The sequence below is a fragment of the Olea europaea genome, chromosome 9 (assembly GCF_002742605.1).
Source record: "Olea europaea var. sylvestris chromosome 9, O_europaea_v1, whole genome shotgun sequence".
Lineage (NCBI taxonomy): Eukaryota > Viridiplantae > Streptophyta > Magnoliopsida > Lamiales > Oleaceae > Olea > Olea europaea.
In genome coordinates, this window is record NC_036245.1 from 2,222,466 (window position 1) to 2,241,702 (window position 19,237).

The window sequence follows — 19,237 nt, forward strand, 5'->3', positions numbered from 1 at the left end:
GGATTAAAAATCTGAACGGGCTATTCAATTTCAACCTTCTTTTCTAATAGCTTTCGGAGTTTAAATTTTTCTAAATAGTTACTGTATTTTTAACAATATTCCTCCAATGAATTCTATCTCCTTCTAATTTAACAAATAACAATTGAATAACGTAATAAACAGGGCATTATCAAATTTTCAAAGGGTCAAAAGGAAAGGAAGGGGAAACAACATTAAGCCCTAGTTCGATTTTGATTCTTTCATAATTGATTGTGTGAAAAAGTTATTTTTCTAAAAATGCGTAATTAGAAAGTAAGAAAAAGTTATTGGTCATTGTACAAATTATTTTATTCAGAAAATGATTTTGAAAAAAAATAAATAAATAAAACTGCTTTTAAAAACAAGAGCTTAATGTAATTGCTAGTAAAACAAAAAAAAAAAAAAAAAAAAAAAAAAAAAAAAACAAAAAAAGACTTTTGAAAACATAGTGAATACTAGAAAAAATGCCATTAGTCAATTAGAAATCTCGAATCACATTTAGACCATGTTTGTCATCAATTTTCTCTCATTCTTTCCTATTATTTTTTCTAGAGTACTTATTTTCAACCACACATTCTTCATTAAAATAATATTACACGTAAATTAAAAAATTTTCCTTCTTTTTTAACCACACATTTCAATATCAATCACTATTCCATAATACATTCTTCCCAAATAATTGATAACAAACACACCCTTATCCTCGTGATAAGTGCATTTTTGCACACTTATTAGATATTTTAACAACTAATGTGTCCAATCAATACATAAGAATAGGCAACCTGGAAGTTAGGTAGACCTATAGAGCCACCTCCGTCGTGCCGCTGCGTCTTATTTCTATAGTTGATTCCTCAAATTCTTCAATCCTATTTACTCCAAATTGGTGAATGGTGGTGGTTTGCATCATCGGCTGGCTTGAGATATGAAGCCGTTATATAATAACTGAGCTTGAACCTACGTAGCAGTTCAAATTATTGGACTCACGTGAGAGTAGTACGTAGGAATGTTGGATGAAATTATTGTCAGATATTCTTTTTGAAGTTTGAACTCTATTAATTATAATACAATTAGTCATGTTTGGTTCCATTTTACAATTTTATTTTTTTAAAACTCATTTTTAATCAAAATATTCTAATTAAATCACAAAATTTTAATCACACTCATTGTCTCAAAACCTCGAGTTTTCAATTATGTGGCGTGTCTTCATTTTAAAAGAGACCAAAATGATATGAAAAAATGATTTCACCTTCAATTGTTGTGTTCTAATCTTTATCTAATGCATTACTTTAGTTCAAAAGCACCTGTGAAATTATTTGAGTTGAACGATAACTAAACTACTTAGAGATCATTTTTCAAATTTATAAGTGATCAATAAAGATTAATAGTAGGGAATCCTAAAAAATATGTAGATACTAATAAAGTAAAAAATTATGAATAGCTGGTTAAAATTGCAAATTTTACTTGATTGAACGTTTTACCAACTGATAGATAAAAAACAAATTGTAAACTGTATTTATATAAATGTCTTACTATTTGGATTAAGGTGGAATATCATCCGTTAACTTTTTATCAACTCAAATGATTTAAAAAACATACCATAATTTAGTTGAAGTGACACCAAAATTTTTAATTGATAATCTTTTGAATGATGAATGAATGTCACTACTATATGACCGAAGCTAAAGAGAGTTTTAGAACCAAAAAATAAATGAAAAAAAAGTCATTGAATCGTGCCTTAAATGTCCGTCTATTCTACCTACTTAAACATTAATGGCTTCTCATCCGTGAATCTAAGTGATGTATGTCATAACCTTTTATATCGCATAATAGGAGATCATTAACGGAATTATGATAGGATTACCTCAATAATATAAACCAAAATTTGATTTAAAAGAACTCCGTTCAATTGCAAATGAAATTGCTGGCCTTGAGACCTTATCTATGGATTCCATTCGGAAATTGAAATGCTCACTGATGACAATATCTAGATGATAATTCTCTAGTTTGAAGTTCTTCTATCAAGGCCTTACTCTAAAGTAGGAAAATATAATCCAATCAAGCATCGTCAGGCAAGTATACGTGTCTATCAAAGAATCCTATACGTATCAAACAAGTGTATAGTTAGAAAACTACATCCAGTGGGCTAAATCATATTTTTTTTGGAATTGAGACCCAAATGAAATTAATATTGTATTTATGTTTGTTACTTTATTGTTTTCCGTAGTATCAAACGACACATCTGAAGTTTACTCTGTTGGAAGGGTTTGATGGGTCTCAAACGAACCTAAGAAAATAAAAGTTAAGATAGAAATTAAGAGAAAAAATGTGTTCTCTCAAAAACTCAACTTATATGATTTCATATTTTTCTCTAATAATCAAATAATGCAAATAAGCAACTTTTTTTTATACTATATTTGGTAAATAAGAATTAATTGCTAATACATAAACTAAACACTTATTTAAAATTCCTAGAAACAAGAATAGAACTAGATTCATCTATAATAACTCTAATGTATGTAGATCCATATTCATCAAGTCAAGATTCGTCAAGTCTAGACTAATATTCTAACATCTTCTCTTAATCTAGACTTGAATTGCACTTTTATCGCACTCGCTCAGTTCGAAGTATCCCCAACAATCTAGCCTCATCCAAACCCTCGTCCTTTCATCTTTCTCTTTCCCACCATTGCCTTGCTCGTCATCAGTATGGAATTGTTAATTGGCCCATCCCCCCTTCCCCACCTCATCGCACTCTCTAGATATTGTCTCTCTCTAATATAGATTTCTTCCTCATTTGTTTCCATTTGCTTGAGTCGCTTGTCATCAACAATCTTGACTTTACTTTTGGAGAGGATCATCCCAAATCGCAAAAATATCTTTATTGTCAGTCTAGTGATTACGACAACCACTTGTTAAGATAACTTTTTGTATTCAAAAAGCTAGCAAAAAAAGGGGGAAAAAAAAGCATCTTCATCATTATTTTGTTCCTCGTGTATGATTGACGTATTTTTGCCACCATTATTTCTTAAAAATATTTTTTCATACTTTTTAATCTATAAATTTTTTTAAATACGATGTGAAAATATTTTGTTATAAATTATTTTAACAGATTTTTTGACAGAAATTATTATTAAATACAAAATATGTTAACTAAAAATGTTGGAGGATAAGAATATCATAAAAAAATCAATAGGGACATAACTATTATAATGAATAAAGATTGAGAACCTTAAATGTAATTAAAATGGTGAAACGAATAAATTTGTGTTGTGAACATAATTCAGTAAAGCCAAATTGTCAAAAAAAAATTGACACTTTGCTTGATTTATTCTCACATGTGAGCCGGATTCAAGTGGGACCTGTGTGAATTTAAAAAACAAAAAAATGCCCCCCACCCACCACTATTGTAAGTGTATGTCAATTAGGATGTCAAAAAATTTCTAGCACCCGAGCATGATTGGAATATAATTATCCAAATAGAGATGACAAGAAAGATGGGGACGGGAGAGGAAGAAAACAAGAAATACGTCCAATCAATTCCCGACACAATGCAGTCCTGGAATTAAGGTAGACATATAAACCATCTCCACCGAGCTGCTGCGTCTAATTTCTAAAGTTGATTTCTCAAATTCTTCAATCCTATTTTGCTCCAAATTGGCGAATGGTGATGGTTTGCATCATCAGCTGGCTTGAGCTACGAAGCCGTTATATAAAGTTGAGCTTGAACCTAATAAATGTAGCACTTCAGATTTTTATCTATAGGCCTAATATGTAGGTACATATGAATGTTAGGACCCTGTTTGGTACTCATTTTTTTCAAAATGTATTTTTTTCTTTCTTCTTTTCAACCACACATTCTTTATTAAAATAATATTACACGTAAATCAAAAAATTTTCCTTATTTTTTAACCACACATTTCCCATTAATTTACTATTCAAAAATGCATTTTCACATAAAAATATCTACCAAACACCCTCTAGATGAAATTACAACCAGATACTTTGTTTGAAGTTTGAACTCTATTCATTTTGACACAATTAGTCAAGTTTGGTTCCATTCTACAATTTTATTTTATTTTTTAAATAACTTTTAATCAAATTTTTCTAATAAAATCACAAATTTTTAATCACACTTATCTTCTCAAAACCCCGAGTTTTCAGCTTTGTGGCGTATCTTCATTTTAAAAGAGAACCAAAATGATATGAAAAAATTGATTGATTTTCACTTTCAATTATTGTGTTTTAATCTTTAACTAATGCATTATTTTAGTTCCAAAGCACCTATGAAATTATTTGAGTTGAAACAACTTAGCCTAAGTGATTTATAAAGATTAATAACAGGGTATCCTAAAATAATGTCAAGCTAAAATTACAAATTGTACTTGATTGAATTTATAAATGTATTATCAACTGATTGCTAAAAACAAATTGTTTAGAGTCGTACACGTGAAAGATTAGTCTAATATTTGGATCAAGTTGGAATATCATCCATTCACTTGTTATCAACTAGAAATTTTTTTCAAAAAAAAAACCAAAATTTAGTTGAAGTGACATCAAAATTTTTAATTGACAATCTTTTCAGTGATAAATGGATGTCACTACTATATGACCGTAACTAAAGAGCATTTGAAACCACAAAAATAAAGGGAAAAAAAATTTGAGTCAGTGAATCATGCATTTTGATAAGTGTGTCTTGTGCATTTATTCGGAATACATAACTAGACTTTTATGTCGTCAAATTATTAATTTTTATCTAACTTGGGGTTAATTTTCTTTTATTTTTAGTTAGGGACTCGTTCGAAGCACTTGGAAAAGAAAGAATGATGAAAATAAATGAAATGAGCAAGTTTAGAGATCAAATTCAACACTTTGGAAATTGAAGGGCATAAATTGAATTGAAGAAGACATGGGCTGTACAATTTAATGGGCTACATGACTAAAATCCATTAATTGGAAAAAAAATGATGCGTTGATGAGAAATATCTAATTGGACTCCAAACCAATTTGAAAAGTGATATAAGTTTAATTGGGCCTAGACCAATTTGTGATGGAATTGAAATTGGGCCTCATAATGGGAAAAAAGTGGGCTGCTTGTTTGAATTCAATTGGAGACAATACAAGGTGGCGGCTGGAGACATATATTATTGCACACTTGCTGGTTGAAAGGAGGGTAGAGAGAAAACAGATATACACGCACAGAAACGGGGACAGGTTTGGGGAGAAAAAAGAAAAAGTCGGCGGTTGCAGGAAGATTTGAGAGGATATATAAATACACACATGCAAAGTGGCAACTGTGGAAAAGAATCCTAGGCACGCAAACAGAGAAAAAGAGGGGAAGAAAGTCGGCGGCTGAAATACAAATTTGAGAAATCATTCACGTTTGGTCGATTTTTGATGATATTTTTCCACTTTTCATTGTTTAATTTTCACATTATTTTAGGCTAAATTATTTTGTACTAGGATTTGCGATGAACCTTATATTATGAACCTTTAATCTTGAATTTTATTTATTTTGACGTTAAAACAACTTTTTAATTATTGAATGATTGGCATGAATTTTATTTTTTCTACAATTATATGCGCAATAGTTGTATGAGATTTGTAGCTTGTTTTACGCTCGAGAGATGAAAAATAAGTTAGATATTGTGTCAATTGTCGTAAAATCCGATAGGGATAGAAATATACCGCTATATTTTACGTGATCTTTAAGTATTCATAAATCTTCAATGCATTTTTATATGTTCGCATTTGTTATAAAAATATAGTCGGGTCACATGTAAACATAGGTTTAACTCTACTCGAGAGAGATTGTTAAACAAATTAAGAATATTGGTCATCATAATTGAATCGTGTTGTCAATTTTATAAAATTCGGATTAAAGGGGATTAATATAAGGGGATTCGGGTTCCTAGTACGCATTTAGTTATCCTATTTTTATAAAACTTGCATTTAGTTATAATCATGCATTTAGTTTAAGTTAACTTAGGCTTTATATTCATAAGTAAGTTATTAAATTATAATTTAGTTAGCGAAAAATTACGAATTTTTATTGTTTCGGTTAAGGCGAAGATAATTTAAATTTAAACTAATACAATCTCTGTGCGACGATATTTGAACTCAAAATGTCCACTTTATTACTTGAAGGCTACTGGTGCACTTGCGGTGTAGGATTTTAGCGAGCACATTTGATGTCCGTCTATTCTACCTACTTAAACTTGAATCGTTCATCATCCATGGATCCAATTGCATTAGCTTGAGCCTACTTGTAATACTAGTAGGGTAGATCAAAACTTTGAGAGGTAATTTATTCACCTAATTTTTGTTAAGACTGTCAATCTTTTTACAGTATCTTATGAAAAGATATTTGTTTTCATATTTTTAATTTATTTTTTTAATACGATGGTAAAACAGGTCGTTATAAATTATTTAAACAGGTTTTTTTAACATAAACTATTATTTAATGCAAAATATTTTATTAACAAAAAGTTTGAAGATAAGAATATTATGAAAATATGATAGGGATATGGTTGCTATAATGAATATATAAAGATTGAGAACCTTAAATATAATTTGAATATAGTGAGTAAAATTGTGAAGTGAACATAATTATTCAACAAAGATGTCCAATCAATACCTATGAATAGGCAACCTTGAAATTTAGGTAGACTTGTAGAGCCCCATCTCAGAGTCGATTCCTCAAATTCTTCAGTCCTATTTTGCTCTAAATTGGAGAATGGTGAACGTTTGCGTCATCGGCTGGCTTGAGCTACGGAGCCATTCTATAATTGCTGAGCCTGGACATAAGAAATTTAGCAGTTCAGCTCTTTATCCACTGGCCTAATGGGTAGGTACATAGGAATGTTGGATAAAATTATATTCATTTTTCATAAAATAAAATAAAATAAAAATTTATTCCTCCCATTATAATCAAAATTAATGGGAGCCAAATAGGGTATTAGTCATGTTTGGTTTCATTTTACAGAATTTTATTTTTTATTTTTTAAACTCATAGCTAATCAAATTTTTCTTATAAAATCTCACAATTTTAAACACACTCATTTTCTCAAAACCTCGAGTTTTCAGTTTCGTGGCGTGCCTTCATTTTAGAAGAAAACCAAAATGATATGAAAAATTGATTATCACCTTCAATTGTTGTGTTGCATCTTTTATATAATGCATTATTTTAGTTCAAAAACACCTCCGAAATTAATTGAGTTGAACAGTAACTAAATAACTTTGCTCTGTTTTGTCGAATTTATTAGTTTATAAGGATTAATGGTAGTTGATCCTAATAAATATGTGGATAGCAACATAGTAAAAATTATAAATATCTAGTTAAAATTACAAATTGTACTTGACTGAATTTATACACGTTTTGTCAATTGGATAATAATAACAAATTGTACTTGACTGAATTTATATAAATGTTTGATAAAGTGATTGCTAAAAACAAACTATATAGACTTGTACATGCAGGAAGAATGTACTATTTGGATAAAGTTGGAATATCAGCCGTTCGCTTCTTATCAACTGAAACCACTTAAAAAATATTCCATAATTTAGAGTCTGTTTGGGAGTGATTTTGAGAATTGATTTTTTGACCGTTAGAAAAAAAGTGGGGTCCACCCGTGAGAGAATAAGTCAAATATGACGACTGGAATAGTGAAATAACGGTCAAAAAATAAATTTTTTGGAGGAAAAAACGCTTCCAAACATGCCCTTAGTTGAAGTGACACCAAAATTTTTAATTGATAATCTATTCAATGATAAACGAATGTTTCAATTATATGACCATGACTGAAGGGCATTTTAGAACCCCAAAATAATTCCTTAGTTAGAAGTTTCTTTAATCAAGACTTATTCTATCTATTTAATTATATTTTTAAATATCGTACACATGAGTTTTTTTATTTGAAACAATGAGCAAAAACAGTCCAACATTTCATTTAAAGTAGAAAACAGAGCCGGCCCTGACAATTCGGAGGTCCTGAGCGAGTCGGCAATCTTGAGGCCACATACTTTTTTTTCTACATGTATAACAATATTTAAATAAAAAAATATCTATATTTAAATGAAAATTTTGTACAATCTAAAAGATAGAATTGCTAAATAAAATATCGTTTACAATTTGAGAGATTAGGCCAGTATCATATTTAGTCTTCTCATATTTTGAGATGCAAAATTAGTAATCAAATAACTCAAATCAAGTTTTTCCAACAATTTTTTTTTTCAATAGAAATCATAACTAATTCATTCAACCTCTCTTGTGACATGGTTGATTGAAAATAAGACTTAATCAATCTTAACTTTGAAAAACTTCTTTCAGCGGACGCAACAGTGACTGGGATAGTCAATAATATCCTGTAAGCGACCCAAGTATTTGCAAAACAACAATTCATTCTCTTAATGTAATCTAACACATCAACTGCTCCATTAATTACTGTAGATATTGCTTCCCTTCAAACTTTCAACTCAGAAAATAATTCCATTCCATTGATATCAGATATTGTGGTATGCTTCAAATAATTTTCAAGATTAATGCAACGGCACTTCAATGTAGCATCATGAATGGATTTAAGCTTTTCCAAATCAAATAAAAATCAACAAATATCATCATATTCCTGAAATTGTTCAAATATATTTTGAAGCGATGATAGGGCTTGATCTACTACATATAAGAAATAATTGATCCTGAAAGATTTTTCAACTGTATCTGTCACCTCTTCACAAAAAATCTCATCATACTACTTTTTTCTACGTATAACTCTTTTTTCAGGAAATATCAGTTCAATGTCTAATTCACTTGCAATCTCTTTAGCATCAATCGTGGTCGATTCAAACCCAGTTTCTCTATGGCTTTTGAAAAATGAAATGAGCCCTTTTAAATGGTCTATAGCAACGTCAATATGGATGTCCTCTGTTTGCAAATGTTTGCTTACTCTATTAACATTATTCAACACTTCATACCAAATAACCATCCCAGGTACAAATTCAAAATTCTCTATTTCATATGTTGCCAAACACTCCGCCTCACTTTTTGTCTTAGGATCATCAACTCTTGCCAATTCAAGTAGAGCATTTCTTATTTGTGGAGCTTGAAATCTTATATGCTTTCAACACAATTTTTCCAACGTGTTTGAGACAAAGGCTTAAGAGTAAGGCCATTTACATTATCTTTAAAAATTTTCCATCTTTTAGTAGATGATGAAAATAGAGTGCATATATGTTGCACCACTCCAAAGAAAGATTTAGCTTTTGTACAACCAGTAGCCATATCACAAAGTGCAAGATTTAGACTATGACACCTACAAGGAGTGTAAAATGCTCTAGGATTTACTTGTAGATGTCTATTAAGTACCCTTTTATGTTTTCCTCTCATGTTAGCACCATTATCATATCTTTGACCCCTTATATTATTGATATCAAGCTCTATTTTATTTAACACATTCACTAATTCATCAAAAAGTCCCTTTCCAGATGTATCATCCATAAATAATCCTAAAAAGAATTCTTCTACCTTCACTGGCTTACTGAAACATCAATACACCTCAATACTATAGACATTTGTTCTTCGTGACTCAAATCTAGAGTGCAATCAAGTATCATAGAAAAGTACTTGGATTCTTTGAGTTTCTTGATGATTATTTTCTTGATCTCACCCGCTAGCATAAGTATCAACTCATTCTGAATTTTGTGTCCAAGATAATGATAATGAATTTCTTTATTTTGAATTCGACGAATATGCTCTTGCATTACAAGATCAATCTCAGCAATAATTTGAATTAAGCTTAAGAAGATACCATTATTTTCTTGGTATATCTTCTCATTATCTCCACAAAAAGTCAAATTATTTTCTGCAAGAGTTCTAACCACGGATATTATTTTTAATAATACTTGTTTCCAATGTTCTCTGTTCTTATTGATTTGTTCCTGCACACTTTTATCAATTGTTTTTTTTTTCGAAATCTTATTTCTATTTCGATCCATCTACTCATGTTAGTGATATGGTCATAACTCACTTCATGTGTTATTAGTTTTTCACCAGTATTTTTCCAATCATTCGCACCATCATGTGCCAATTGACTTTGAACCCCATCATTCTTGAATAACTAACAACAAAAACAAAATATTTTATCCAGACTTTTTGAATATATCAACAATTTTCTATCATGATTCTCTCCATTGGGTATCCGTCGAGTGCAATGAACAGAGAAGAAGTGTCGATTAGTTACATCTTTTGAAAAAATTACATCATTATCTCTTACTGGACCTTTCATTACGATTAAATCTCTTAAATTCTTATTCATATTTTCCCAATTCGCTAGATCACTAATATCAAAAGAGAATGGTTCACTAATCTTTTCGTTGATGTTTCTTTCATACATAACATCATCCTCGATAGATATCTCTTCATTCACCAAACAATGATGTTTTTCAATTGTATTATCGCCGATATTATTCTTATTAAACTCTTCTTCGAGAACTACATCGTCATTATATTTTTGTTTACTACCACTAAAAAATTTATCAAGACTCTCTCTTGAGATTTAATCAATTGTTTAACTTTCTTATGTCGTTTTCTTTTAGAATATCCAGATTCAAATTTTCTAGTGGACATAATTAAAGCAAATAACGGTAGAACCTGATTCAGAGTTCGAATTAAAAATATCCCTGATTCTCAAATATGCCAAGTGTAGGAGTTTAACAATCAACCTGCAAAAAATAACCAAATAAATTTATCAAAATTTCAATTAAAAACACCTGGTTAGGTTCTAATTAAAAAAATCTTGTTTTGAGAGATATTTTTCGAAGTGGAAAATGATACAAATATCCCCAACAACATTTACTTAGAATATTCTGAATAGCGAATGGCATTTACTAATAACACAAACTTATATAGTAGTTTTGATTACGATACTTTACTATCGAACAACAATATGGCAGAGCTAGGGGCAAAAATTGGATGAATTTATTCACCAAACATGAATAATAAGTAAACCACCAGTCATCAGAAAATGCCTTACAATTCAAGGACGATGAAGAACCAAGGAATAAGTTGAGTCCCTTTATGGTCAGATTCTATAAAACAAATTTTCCCCTTAACTCATTTTAACCGGACAATTTCCCAACAAGAAATAACCAAATAAATTGTAATAGTCAATAATCAATACAACCATTCGATTCATTCATATATAAAGTTCTGCAACAAAATTTGGGAATTAATTAAAATGCTAATAGAACTAATTATTAAGAGTAAAACAAATTTAAAAAAAAACACTATTTTCATCCCTTTTTCACGATTTCACCATTGAGACTTTGAACAAACTACCACCATAGCCCATAGGATAAAGGATTAATAATTAGGCATTCAAATATATGAGATGGACATCCATTTTACTTACCAAAACAAAGGACTTGATAAGATATAAAAAGGGAATCCGGCGTGTGAGTTTGCGAGAGGCAGAGAAATTGGGGTTTTTCATGTTCGATTTTGAGTTTTCGTTCGTTGGCGCTAGTCCTTGGAAGCCTGAAAGTCTGGACTCTGGAAGCCTGGAGTGGAGGCCTTGGAGAATTCTGGATTCACCGAACATCGAAGCAGAGGATTGAGAGGATAAGAGGAAGTCGAAATGTCGAATTGAAAAGATAAAGGGCTGGGGCGGTTTGTTGTGTATGTATACGGACTCCAAGTCTCCAAAAAAAAATTAATTCATGTAGTCCAAGACTCCAAACCATTTTTATTATTTTGGAAATTGGAACTAATATGGATTTTGAGGCCCTGGGCCCAAACCAAAATTTGTAGGCCCTAGGGGATGGCCTAGGTGGCTGGGCCTGAGGGCCAATGATAAGTGTGTTTTTGCACACTTATTTACATCACAAACATTACTTAAATACAAGTAAAATGATTGAATTGTTACTTAACTTTGTCAAATTCATGCAATGTAGGTAATTCTATGGAAATAGTGGAATTCAGGAGAAAAGAGCCGAAAAAGGACCAAATTGGAGCAAAATGAAAATTCAGGGACCAAATTGCAATTATCTGAAAGTTGACCCGATGAACACATCAAGCAATTGATCAATCCAAGCACAAATTGAAAGTTATAATGGAACATTGGAGCAACTAGAAACAAGAGAGGAGGTCAAGGAGTGAATGAATGAAACTTGAGGATCAAAATGACTCAAATTAGAAATTCTATGCGGTCGCAAGTGACCCTCCAGGGATTAAAAACGCCATTTTTCATATACCTATGCGGTCGCATAGGTATAACTTTTCCCTAATTTTTGTAGTTTTCTTATATGATTGCAACTCCTTTGGTAACCTAATTTCGACGGGTTTAAATAACAAATAAACATCCAGAAGCTGCACGAACGAATTGGGAGGCAAAAACATTCATCTTGGAGAGGATTTGAAGGCTAGAACAAGAATTGATGCGAAGATTTACAAGATTTCTTCAAGTTTTGATAACCCGGTGATGTATTTTATTCAAAACTTGTTAGATTTCATTATTTTTATCATGGTAGGCTAGATTTCTACAACTAGGTGATCGATGAACCATGTAATTATTATTAAACTTGTTATTTCATGATTTTGAATTCATAGTTCGATGGGATATTTGAATGGATTATATTGCTTTATTTATCACTACAATTAATGTGCACTTAATTTTTGTGAACTTGGTGGTTTAATTCTGAATTTGAGAAAATTGGATTAAACTCGACATATATAATTCATCATAGGGTCCGATAGGGGATAGAAATATACCCCTATGCCCTATGTGAATCTTTAATTTTCATAAAAAGATTACATGCGTTCTTGTATAATTGCATCCGTCATAGAGATATAGGCTGGTGATTTATGAGAATAGGTTCAATACATCTCGAGAGAGAGTATTGAATAGATTTAGGAGCATTGATTTGTCAAATTCTTATTGGATTATCAAAATTGTGAAATTAGGGTTTAAGTAGTAATTATTCGAGGATTCGTGATCCTAGTGCATTCGTTTTATATAGATTTTCATAAATTGACAATAAATTTCATTTATTTTCATAACATTTGGTAATTGAGTCATTCATTAAGTGAATTTAAGTAATTAGGGTTTGATTTGAAATTAGGGTTTTTCAATTTGGGGATTTCTCCCAAAATTAGGGCTTTTGATTCTAAAATTCATCTTAAATCAATTAGTTTCGGTTAAGGCTAAAATAAATAAAATTGAACTACTCTTTCTCTGTGGGACGATACTCGGACTTCTAAAGTTCACTTTATTACTTGTCACGACCCGTACACTTGCGGTAATTTAAATCAAAAGAAATATTTCGCGAACAGCCAACCCTGATAGGAAAATATAACCCAATTAGGCATCATAGAACAAGTGTACCGGTCTATACATAGACAATCACATGTTTTTGACTTGTATTTTCAGCAGGGAAAATATTGAAATCAACGAATCCTATAGTACCAAACAAGTGCATAGTTAGAAAACTACTGCCTAAATCACATTTTGTTCAGAACTGAGATCAAAATAAAGTTAATATCGCATTTAAGTTTGTGACTTTGCTGTTTTTGCAGTATCAAATAACACATCTGAAGTTTACTCGACTCAAATCAATAAGATTATCAGTCAACGTTGTTCCTAATCGAGTTAATTTCACTTCGTTGTTTTCATAATGTCATTCATGTAATTGAACAAAAAAACTAATCTCGAACTTATATGAGTCAGGTTTTCAATTTCATTTGTGCTATCACTATATAGTAAACACTCCTATAATATTAATTTATTGGGTGAATTTGTACTCTATATAGTGTATATGTTGTGTGTAGGTAAAAACCTGACTCGAAGGTGAATTGAGCACCTAGGAGAGGATTTGGAGCTTAATTGAGGCAAAAAAAAGATAAGAGTTTTTTGCCTTAATGACGAGAGGTTGAAACTTTATTGGATGCTTTTGAGAGTTGATTGGATGACTGTAAGTTTTGGAGACCAAATTTGCCATTTGGAGAGTTCGGAGAACAAAAAGTTGAAGATATCAAAAGTTGGAGGACTAAATTTGATGAAGTTGAAAGTTCTTGGGCCAATATTTATACACGTGCAAAAGGAGTTAAATTTAGAAAGCTCAAATTTGAGGAACCGAATTGAAAGAGGCTTTAAGCTTTGGAGGATCACAACGCGAATACTTGAGAGAGAGAGAGAGAGAGAGAGAGAGAGAGAGAGAGCCTTGAGGTCGCATGAATGCTACATGCTAACTACCTGGAGCTTAAACAAGCAAAATAAATTTTGTAGCTGAGTCTGGCCAGATTCAAATTTTGACTATTTCTTTAATTTGTGCTAATTTGTAGAAACAAAATAATTCATGGAGAAACTAAAATATATAGACAAACTTGATATTGATAATTTTCTTAAATTCATTTTTAGTAACATATTTAATGGGATATACAACTTTTATTAACTTTTCGATAAAAAATTCATTAAATTTTATCAAAAAACTCGTGAAAATTTCATCAACAACTACTTCTCAACTTATCAATTCAAAAATAAGTTTTAAGGGTTTCTATTTGAAAAATCAGGTGTATCTCACCGCACCCAGTCACCAACCACAAACCTTAATTTATTCATTTACCCAATCTTCAAGTCAAAATCAAATTCATGGTGCCATAATTGCTGCTCGCCTTCACCACCATGTAAGCAACGCATCAACGCTGTTGTTTGCAGCAGTGTGTCACGACACCATCTAGTCATGTTTAGTATATGTTTAATATATCTTGAAAAGTATATGAGATATTAATGAATTATCAATTGTCATAAATACGTGAAGAACGCTAACTTATATGATTTGAGAATTAAAAAAAGAGATGAATAGGTTAATTTCGAAATTAAATACATTCATTTTATTATTTAATAAAAACCACTCTTTCACGTTATTATTAGTTTAATTTAGGATAATTACAAAACAGCAACTCTTTTGTGTCAATAACAGCGAATTTGATATACACTAGTGAACTAAAGTTAGCAATTATTTTTCATGGGATGATAACTCAACTCATCACGTTATTACTTGTCAACGATCTCATACGTTTACAGATTTGTTTAAATACTCTTCATATGGGTTGGTCTCTTCATGGAGGGGGGAGGGGTTCGACTAGGCCCGGTCCTGGGACGAGGCCAATGAGGCTTGCGCCTCAGGCCCAAGACCTTAGGGGGCCTCATTTTGGCCCAAATTTTTTCTTAAATACAAGTTTAGCAGGCCCAAATGTGAAATGCCCAATACAAAACTAATTATCCAACAATCCATTTATCCTTAAATCCCAACCCAACTTATATATATCCATAATCCAAATCCAATATCCAAAACAATCCATTTACCCAAAATCTGAAAAATCAAATACGTATACGCTGCTCAACCTGGCGCATGTTGTGTCGCCTTCGTTGCTCCGACTCTCCACGACCACGACTTCGTCTCCGGTCTCCACAGTTGATGCCCTTAAGGTTGATTTCCTTTTCTTTTTTTTTTTTTTTATCTAGTGAGTATTATGAGTGTTATTAATTCTAAATATTCTAAAGGCTTAGGTTTTCTTGTTTCCTATATCATGAGGAAAAATAAAAACCAAGTTCGAAAATGCGAATCTTATTAACATATTCTTTGGGTTTTGTAGCATGAGTTTGATAACACAAAAAATGGGTGTATCTCAACAGGTTTAGACTCAATTTCATGTTTGAGATTATATATTTGTTCACAAGAATTAGTTAATGGCATTTTCTTTAGATTATTAAATATTAATGATGGTGTAATAGGAGCACATTTTAATCCAAATGGTTTGACACATGGAGCTCCTGAGGATGAAGTTCGCCATGCGGGTGACCTGGGAAACATAGTTGCTGACACCAATGGTAATTTCTTAATACATTTTTAATCATTGATTTATTAACTTAAATTGGTAATCACTATATTTTTATTAATGCTTCTTGAATCGTTGATGCAGGTGTGGTTGAAGCCACAATAGTGGACAATCAGATTGTTCTCTCTGCATCTATTCCTGAAGCTACTATTTCTGTTGTAGAGAAATGGAATTGTAGAGGGTTCTAATTGCTGGCTGCTGTTGTATGCAACAAAGGTATGGACTTTCAATTCTTAAATCAATTTAATGTGTTTCGGTTTGATTTGATGTATGTTTACAATTTACTCAATTGGGTTCTCATAAAATTCATTCTACTTCATATCTTCTATTCACTATTTGGGTGAAAATGGCTTAAAGATTTGATGGAATTGTTTGATTTCAATGTAAACGTGAAAAGATCGTGAATTTGAGAGTATTCTGGACATGACCCGAGTTATGGACATTAATTGATAGTAATCAGAAAGTGAAATGCATTCAATATCTTCTAGTTAATAAAGTATAATTAAGTTTTTCTTGTTATGGTGTTGTAGAGTGGGAGTGGGGGTGGAGAGAATTTTTATTTTCCTTCTCATTTTCTTGGGTAACTTAGGTTAGCAGGGTGCTTGTTTTTGTCCTGCACAAAATTTAAATTGAAGATGTTATCATGTACTGTGATACCTAGTCAGCTAGGGAAACAAAGTGGAAATTAAATAAGCTATATTAATCGGTCAAAGACCAACCGATATTTTGTGCGTTTCGCCGTTGGCAAATTCCTAATAAAATATTTTGGAGACCCAATTAGAAATGGTAAAGGTAATGATAAATTTTTTTTTTTCGTTAAGCAAAGTGGAAATGCAGTGTAATAATCTCCTAGATGGCCATAAATATAACCAAACCGGGTTGCAATTTGTATCCCTAGCCAGAATCTCTGAATCTGAATCACATGCTTGATGCTTCGTGTTTCACGATTTATAAATCAAATTTAGGTCAATCCTAAGCACAAGCAATGATATTTTGGCTAATTTATACTCTCTATTGCCGCTCTAGTAAAATTAAGATATATTTGGTACGTAATATTAAGAAGTTAATTGCACCACAGTCATTAAACTTTCGATCACTGAAATTCAATTGCTAGCAATTACGTCAATGAAGTTCGATTTAATAGTAATTAGGTCACTCCATTGTGCAACGTTAGACAAAGTTACAGAAATTGATGGCATGGACGTTAAAGCTAATTTCTACTGATGTGGCCTTCCATGTCAACTTAGGTTAATTTCACTTTCAACTACAATTAGGTCACTGAAATTCAATTTAAGAACAATTAAAGCACTTCAATTTGACAATATTACTTTGTTATCTGTTGTGTTTATTATTACTTGTTTAACTACAACATTTTGTTAATATCTATGAAGAATTGATTGAACGTGTGTAGCGACTAGTAGATAATAGATATCCCAAAAAAGATTTTGACTATATTCTATATAATTATGTGCAAGAAAGTATAACTACATATTTTATTAAGTTTTAGAGCATGTTTAGGAAAAGTACAATTACTTATTTTATTAAGTTTTATAACTACTTGTTATTTCGTTACATGTTTCTTTTTGCTATGTTATAGCATTGTTGACACAATCCAAAAATTTCTTCAAATTGCGATAAGTTTACCACCAGTTCAAAAAAAAAGGATCTTTCTCAAAGGCGTAATTCCAAAATTTTCATCAAAATTCCACTTATCAGGTAAGCAACGGCTTGCCCTAAGTAGCTATGTTGGAGATTGGAAATGTTTGCTGCCTTGCTGGCTTATATAATTACAGTCTGGTCGGCTTATATGATTACTTATTGTAGGATGAACAATTGCACAGGCACATGTAGTAACTATATTGGAAACTATAATTGTGAGATGATTGAGATATTTTGTAATTATTTTTTAGGTTAAGCATTGGACATTAGATATACACTCCTACACTATGCCTTGTGCTCAAAAGAGGAAAAGGAAACGAAATGAAAATGCATTAATTCAAAGTCAAGCAGGGGATATTAACAAATACTTCAAAAGCAACAATGTTAATGTGTTGAATGATGATGAAGTAGAGATTCAACATGCCCATGTTAATGAAGTAGATGATAAGGATGAAGAAGTGAGTCAACCTGCCAATGTTAACAAAGTAGATGATAAGGAAGAAAAAGTGATGAAGCCCGCCTCTAATAATGAAGAAAATGATAAAGAAGAAGAGGGTTGTTTTTCTCTAAATTTGGATGATCCCGAGAATTGGAAAATCATTGATCAAAAAACAAGGGATTACTTAGTTAAAAGGGGTCCAAAAGAGTTGATGACATCTCATTTCTGAAAGACTATACGAATAGACATTTCAATTCTTCACAATATAAGCGATTGCTACCAAATGGGCAAACAGTTGATAGAAGATGGCTAGTATATTCGATGTCTATTGATAGGATCTTCTGCTTTTGTCGCAAGCTATTTAAAACACCAATAAGTGTGACCAAAGTTGGGCAACTAGTTAATGATAGATTCAAAGATTGGCATGATTGGCATAATTTGCATCGGTCTATTAAAAGTCATAAAAGAAATCAGGAGCATTTACGGTGCATGACTAGCTGGATTGAATTGGAAAATAGGCTTCGAACAAAAACTACAATTGATAAAAGCATCGAATTGTTGATTGATGTTGAAAGAGAACATTGGAGACATGTATTAACAAGGATAATCGCTATTGTAAAAAGACTTGCGAAAAATACCTTGCCATTTCGAGGAGATGATGAGAGGCTACATGTTGAAAACAACGACCTATTTTTATAAATGGTGAAAATGGTTAGCGAATTTGATTCAGTAATGTAAGAATACCTTCGGCGGGCTAAAGCAAGAGAGATTCAATAAACGTATCTTGGTAAAAAAATTCAAAATGAGTTGATATAGTTGTTGGCTAATGAGGTGAGAAATTTAATTGTTAAGAAAGTTAAACATACAAAATATTTCTTAGTTATACTTGATTGTACTCCAGATGCAAGTGACGAGGAGCAAATATCTTTAATTGTACGATTTGTAGATGATCCGGCAACTTACCTACAGTTGAAGAACATTTGCTAGAATTTTTGAAGGTAGATGACACAACAGGACTTGGACTTGCAACCGAGCTTCAAAAGGCTTTGATAAAACTTGATCTCGATATTGATGATATTAGAGGCCAGGGTATGCCAATATATCTAACATGAGTGGGAAGCACAAAGGTGTGCAAAGAAGAGTCCATGAAATGAATCCCCGAGCTTTCTATACTCTATGTGGCGCTCATAGTCTAAATCTAGCATTATGTGATATGGTAAATTGTTGTTCCAAAG

General features: G+C 31.5%; 1 long non-coding RNA gene across 1 annotated transcript; it reads left to right on the forward strand.

Moving 5' to 3' along the window:
- Positions 1–15,672: 15,672 nt before the first annotated feature.
- On the forward strand, positions 15,673–16,027 carry LOC111400022. The gene is made up of 3 exons (XR_002703817.1): positions 15,673–15,701; positions 15,801–15,896; positions 15,989–16,027. It is a non-coding gene; the product is annotated as an uncharacterized LOC111400022 (long non-coding RNA).
- The last annotated feature ends 3,210 nt before the right edge of the window (positions 16,028–19,237 follow it).